Here is a 6,454-nt window from a genome sequence, read left to right as displayed (position 1 = left end):
CCATGGTGATGCTGGCCCCTGTGTCTCTGAATGCCTCAACTTTCTGACCATTCACTAAAACCTCTTGTCTATACTTCCCCAAAAGGTGGGGTCCAGTAGTGAAGTTGGCAAACCCCATGCCAGTCTCACAGACAAGAGTGTGGTCAGGGAACCTGGCTAGGCCATAGTCCTCCTGATTGCCCAAAGTAATGCCCACCACATTCTTGGGGGCACTCCCACCACCTGGGGGATTACCACTAGTGGTAACAGGAGGTTTAGGAGAATTACCTGGGGGTATATTTCCCTTATTGCCATTTTTAGGGCAACTGGTATCACTTTTGTAATGGCCCACCTGTTTACAGGTATGACAATAAGGTTTCTTTTGCTCTGAAGGAGTGTTCTGGGACCCACCACCCTTGTTGGAGTTTTGGGGCCCTGGGGAAGTCTTCTCTGTGGATTTATCCCCACCCTTCTCTTGAGGCTTGGTTGATTCCTTTTTCTGGTCACCACCCTGGTTTTTAGGCCTAACCCTGGTTCTGACCCATTTGTCTGCCCTCTTACCCAATTCCTGTGGAGAGGTCAGATCAGAGTCTACCAGGTGCTGGTGTAATAACTGGTTCTGACAATTATTTAAGATTTGCTCCCTCATAATTAGATTATACAATCCTTTACAATCAGTAACCTTACTACCCAGTAGCAAGCCTTCAAAAGCCTTAGTGGCACAATCAACAAAGTCAGTCCAATCTTGAGACTGAGTTTTCTGGGTGTCTCTGAACAGCATCCTGTATTGTTCAGTGGTTAAACCAAACCCATCAACCAGTGTATTTTTCAAGATTTGGTAATTGTTAGCATCCTCCACTCTTGTAGTGAGGAGCTTATCTCTACCTTTACCATCAAAGGAGAGCCACAAGATAGCTGCCCACTGACTTTGGGGAACACCCTGCACAGTGCAGGCCCTCTCCAAAGCAGTAATCCATTTGTGGATGTCATCCCCTTGTCTAAAGGGGGGCACTATCTTACTCAGGTGCTTTGTATCAAAACTCCTTTCCCTATTGCTAGGTTTATTGCTGCCACCAGTGGGCTGTAGCCCACATAATTCTTGCTCTCTAGCAAGGGCAAGTCTCTCTTTGGCCAGGGCAAGTTCTTCCCTTTCAATCCTCAGTTTGACTGCCCTTTCTTCAGCTTCATACACTCTCCTCTTAGGGGAATACATCCCTCTGTGAGAAGAGTTGAGAGAGCCATTGGTTCGAAGGGATCTGCCAGAGCCTCTTGATAGAGATCTGGCTCGTCCATTCCCAATGTTAAGCTGACCTGAGAGTGGCCCCAGGGGTCCCCTAGTACCATTCTCATGTCTGCTTAAGTTGGACCTGGTTAGTCTGCTGACTTCTACCTGTCCCTTATCTGCCTCATTCCCTGACAACTGATCCTCATCCTCATCCTCAGCATCATCTGCTTCCTGGAGGGGATGGTCAGTGCTATCAAAGGGTCCCTGTAAGGAGGGCAAACTCCCATCTGGATTAGAAGGGTCTGGGTTGCCAGCCCTCCTGGCATCATAAGTCTCTAAGAGACCAATCAGAAAGGAAGTTGTGGGGTTAGACCCCTGTTTTAGCTTCCTGAGGGTACACACCTGTCTCATCTCATGGAAGCTAAGAGCAGCATATTTAGAAGTGACCTGTGGAGGGTCCACTGACACAAGGGGATACTCAGAGTTTCCTCCTTTGTCTGACATGCTGATTCTAGTGTGGTGTAAGTGATGCACCTACCTACACTATGTGTTTGCCTACTGATCCCTTGCTAAGAGTTGCAGCCAAGGTGTGCTAAGCCTTGAGGAGCTACAACAGCTGGTTCAGTAGAACTCAGAGTATTCTAAGCTAAGTTATATGTACCTGGAGTACTTATGTGATCTTTCAACAAGATATTCTTAGGATACGTGTGGTAAAACAACAGCAAGCTCAAATCCCAACCGCTGCTCACCAATGTGAGAAGGTGGCCTGATATGCAGTGCTCACTATTCTAGTGAACTCTATGTATCAGTCCAGCAACCCTTATTGATGATTGGTTGTAAGTCAACCTTATAGACCAGCTATCCTAGTAGCGTGGATACGAGCAGTCTAAGGCTAAAGACTCGAGAGGGCGTGTTAAGCCAGCTGTTATACCACACATATACCCCTTGAACACCAAGTGAAAGGACACCACACAAGTGTTATGAAAATAAACAGTGTATTTATTAAGATCACAACAGCCCTGTACTCTTTATGAGGACAGGGTACTAAGCACAAAACAAAACTCTTACGAAAATACTTAAGTTAGCACAGTATATACAAATGCCCGAGGGGCACGGAAAACCATATACTCTGAAAGTGGAATGCGAAATTACTAGCAGGTAAATACAGTACTAATAGGCTTAGGAATCGCTAGGACTTGACTATAGAACCTTCAGATTACTTATAGGAGGCCTAGGGGACTCGGGTGCAGAGTGTGCACTCTCACGCGTGATGCGGGACAAAGTCTATGGTAGCTAGTAATGACAAAGTTAGTGTTCTCGGGCGAACCCGACCTGGTAGGGAGAAAACAAAAGTGGATCCTGACCCTTGGATAGTGAGGCTATGCTGGGGCACCGAAATGCCGAAGTTACCTAGCCCAGGGGCTGCAGCTGCATATGTCTCAAAAGACGTCGGGAATCCTCGTTGACGGACCAGGAGCCTGGAAGAAAGAAGTTGCTGGCAGGCGACCAGTGAAGAAAGTTCGATGGATCCAAGCCTGGATCGAAGGAAGATGACACCTGAAAGCAGAGGGGACCAAGTTCGAGACTACTAGCCAGTAGTCAGTGGGCACCAGGAGGGCACCGGATGGTAGCCACCTCGACTAGGTGAGTGGGTGACGCTGTGTTCGCAGATCTCACGGACCAGGAGGCGTTGTCGGCGACCAGGATGGAGGAGCGAGCTGTCCCACGATGGATGAAGCTGTCGGCGTCGCTGGACCCAGGATTGGGCAACAAAGCCTTGGCAAATTCAAGCCCACGCGGTGGACTCAAAATGGCGTCTGGAGTGGACCAGGAGGGTCCGGGGTGCCTCTCTTGAAGAAGGAAGCAAGGGCCAGTCTGGAGCAACCAGACCAGCAGCAGTGATGTCGTCGGGCGTCGTGAAGAAGGCCACAAGCCAGCCGTCTAGTAGCCACACAGCGCGGTGAGCACGCAAAAGCAGAAGGGCCCCACGCAGATCGTGGAGATGCTGGAGGGCTGATCTTCGGTGCTGGAGCTGCTCAGGGTTGGGCCTTCTCGGACCCCAAAGCACTCACCAGTGGAGCACACGGTGGGCTTGTTGCAAAGAAGTCGTGCAGTCTTGGCGATCGTCGGTCCCTCGAGGTCTCGTCGCACTCACGGTTCTCAGCTTTGCTGTAGAGGTGAGTAGAGGTCAGAGGTGCCAGGGAAGCCGGGTCTCGTCGAGCTGGGTCGTCGGATTCGTGAAGAAGGACTTGCAGCAGACCGCAGTGTTCTTAGGATGGTGCCTGCGGATGCAGGGTGACTACTCCTTAGCCACAAGGGAGAATCTTGAAGAAGAAATCTTGATGTCCTTTCGTAGAAAGTCGTGTCTTGATTCCAAAGATGATCTAATTTGAACAGGGGGCCCGCTCCTATCTTTATACTAAAAAAGGGGGCTGACCCGGTGACTAGGTCCTGCCTATGGGTGGGACTAGGAGGGGGGTGGTTACACCCCTCTGCCATGCCGGACTTCCCCAGGCCAGGGGCTGGTGTGCCCCTGGAACTGGTTCAGACTGGCCTATGCGTAGTGAGCACCGGGGTGCCACTCAGCAGTCACCTTCCTGTAAAGCCCTGCCTACCCAGGATACACAAAACCATGTCTGGGACGGTGCTAGCACCGCCCCTGACAGGAAACCCTTTGTCCAGGCTCCCCTCGCTGGAAGGACTCCCAGCTGCAGGGGGTCAGACTCGTGTCTGTGGTGGCAGCATCCATTTTGTGGAGCTGAGGCTTCGTTTAACTTTAACCGGGGTTCACAGTTACATACATGTCGTGTCCCTCTAGAAGGGTGGAATGCTAACCCCGTCGCCAGAATTGGCGAGGGGTTAGTATTCCAATTCGTATGACACCTTACTCGACATGTTTTGATAAAGCAATACCAAAGATAGCATTTAACCGCGAGGATTATAATGCACTTAAGAGTATATGGTATGCGTTATCATGGAACAGCTATTAGGACTTGATTCCGCAAGCTGCAGACAGGCTCAGCTCATGCCAGAGCACCATCTCACACGATTCCAAGCACTCTGCCTTCAGGATTGTCAAGGCCTGCCATAGGAGTGACTGATAGGAATCTGTGTGTCCATTTTAGGGTTAGGTATAGGTATACTACACCTACAGCAAAGGGTGATTACACGACTTTGCCCCAGCTGTCATGCAGCCAGTTGTGTCAAATTTAGGAGGCCAGCCAGGGGTGGCATAATACATGCTTCAGCCCCTGGCAGCCCTGGGTACACCCATGCCCTGAGTTACAGGGTCTGATAGGGTGGCCCAGTACCAATTGGAAATGTACCTAGGGTACATGGAATCCATTTTACAGAGAGAGCAGTAGGCCTGGGGTCCTGATTGGCAGGGCCCCAGGTCGACTATGTCAAAAACCAGCTAAAACACAGGGCAAAAAAAGTTGGGGGCAACCATAGTCAGGAGGTACCTTCCTACACATGCTAAAATGAAATTCCACTTTTTTTGAAAACCGTATTCTCTGTCTCTCTCCCCGTCTCTCTAAGCTAGTGGGTAAAGTGATTTTCTAGTGGGGTGAAAATGTGATTTAAAATGTTGGCTGTTGCGTTTTCCCTTAGGGCAATACTCCCCAGACGATATATGTGTGTGTGGCTCTGTCTGTGTGTGGCTCTGTGTGTGTGTGTGTGTGTCTCCGTCTGTGTGTGTGTGTCTCCGTCTGTGTGTGTTTGGCTCTGTCTGTGTGTGTGGCTCTTTCTGTGTGTGTGTCTCTGTCTGTGTGTGTGTGTGGCTCTGTGTGTGTGCGTGGCTCTGTGTGTGTGTGTGTGTGTGTGGCTCTGTGTTTGTGTGGCTCTGTGTGTGTGTGTGTGGCTCTGTGTGTGGGTGTGTGGCTCTGTGTGTGGGTGTCTCTGTATGTGGGTGCAAATGCAATACGTCTCGCATTTGCGAGAGTTTAAGCTATTGGCATTGTAAATGACAATGCCATTTATTTATATGTTTTAAAATCAAAAACATAAATACAAATAATGTCATGAGCAATGCCAGTAGCTCTAACTTTAACAATGCCGAGACCATTGCATTGTAAATGCTTGTTTATTAACTTCTACCGTGGGAGCGCAGTAGCTGTGTGTGTGTGTGTAAACGTGGGTGGGGGGCTCTGTGTGTGTGGGGGGCTCTGTGTGTGTGGGGGGGCTCTGTGTGTGTGTGGGGGCCTATGTGTGTGTGGGGGGCTCTGTGTGTTTGTATGTGTGTCTGTGTGTTTTTGTGTGGCATTTAGCGAGAGATTATGCTATTTTCATTGTAAATGACAATGCCATTTATTTATGTTTTCAAAACCAACACATAAATACATTTTTTGTCATTTACAATGCCAATAGCTCTAACTTTTGCAAAGGCGAGACCGTTGCATTGTAAATGCTTGTTGGATATTGTCTTTGAGGGTACTGGGTTGTCCTCAATGGTATGTCATGATATGGTGAGCTGCTATCCTACCCCACATGGTTGTGGTATAAGGCAGAAGCTAGCGCTAAAGACCCCTCCTTGGCGTGTAAGTGTTTAATTGATTCGGGAACGAGGTCGGAAAAGAATGGTAAAATCACTGTTTCCCCTTTGGGCAATCAAATCACGAAGCCAGGTGGCCAACAGAATATTGTAGCCCTGAGGGAGTTCCTCCCAAAAGAGGACATTAATAAGCTTGGGCCCATCCCTGTCCAACCATTGTTACACTTCGTATAAACGATGTAGAACGCTCTGCCTGGTATCTGGTGTTTCCACCATATTATACTCACTCAGTGCTACTCCCAGCAGACAATCTATCAGGATTTGGCGAATTATTGCGACTTCAGCCTCGTTGTCCAGCATTGCCAATGCCCATTCCCCGTTCAGAATCAGAGTCCTCAAAATCCGGGGCATGCCTGACCTTAAGTCTGGGCCATCTCCTTTTTATATTGATGTTTTGTTGTTGAATTATGTTGTCATACAAGCGTTGTGAGTCCTTCCTTGGTTTCACATGTTCTTCTGTTCTCCACTATGTTCCTTCTCCTCTCTCCAAACGTTTATCGGATAAATCCTGATAGGAACTAAAGGAGTATCGTGTATCAGTATCCTGATAACTATCAGGCGGTTTTACATTATCATAGTTACGTAAGTTGAAACATTTTTTGGTAGATTCCTGTGTAGAAGACCCACCCCATGATTTTGATATATCCTTGTTCTTATAGTCCCACTTCTTCTTCGTTGAAGAATCGGGTGCTTGCTTA

The sequence above is a fragment of the Lissotriton vulgaris genome, unplaced genomic scaffold (genome assembly GCF_964263255.1).
Source record: "Lissotriton vulgaris unplaced genomic scaffold, aLisVul1.2 SCAFFOLD_7734, whole genome shotgun sequence".
In the NCBI taxonomy this organism is placed as follows: domain Eukaryota; kingdom Metazoa; phylum Chordata; class Amphibia; order Caudata; family Salamandridae; genus Lissotriton; species Lissotriton vulgaris.
The sequence above is the reverse complement of the archived record's forward strand: the minus strand, read 5'-3'. Positions refer to the sequence as shown.